A 577-nucleotide genomic window follows, 5' to 3' on the forward strand; every position below is an offset into this window, starting at 1 on the left:
CGGCCGCACTCAGGGTTTTGTGTGCCGGAGTTGTTTGGCGGCCTCAGAGAGGGAGGCGGTGGGGGCCGCATCTACGGTGGGGACCTGGGCGGAGGAGGGAAGGGGCCGCAGACTCTGCGCCCTGGACCTTGCAATCCGGCTGGATTCGGGTGCTGGTGTGAGGGCTGGGCACGCCTGCCCTCTGGGGTCTTGGGCTGCGCCCCGCCGGGAGAGGCGGGTGCCGGGACCGGGATGGGCTCGGGTTGGGGGAGTAGAACGAGGAGTTCTGTCCTGGTGTGGGCTTCCTGCGGGGTTGGAGTGGGAGAGCGAGAGACTAGGGGAATCTCGCTTAGGAGGACCACCTTCTCCGGCCACAGTCTCTGGGATGGTCGCGGAGAGTCGGAACCTCGCCCCCGGCCTCCATCCACTGCGCGGGCCTGCGGGGAGGGAGGGGGTGGGGAGGGGAACTGGTCAACCAATGACGTTCCTCGAGCGCTCCGCGTCTCTTCGGCCGGAGCTGAACCGGGCTATAGCTGGTGCCTGGGTTAGTCCAGGGGCAACTTTTCCGCAAAAACCCCGGAGCGTTGGCGCACCAGCC

Source organism: Mandrillus leucophaeus, unplaced genomic scaffold, assembly GCF_000951045.1.
Source record: "Mandrillus leucophaeus isolate KB7577 unplaced genomic scaffold, Mleu.le_1.0 Scaffold420, whole genome shotgun sequence".
NCBI lineage: Eukaryota > Metazoa > Chordata > Mammalia > Primates > Cercopithecidae > Mandrillus > Mandrillus leucophaeus.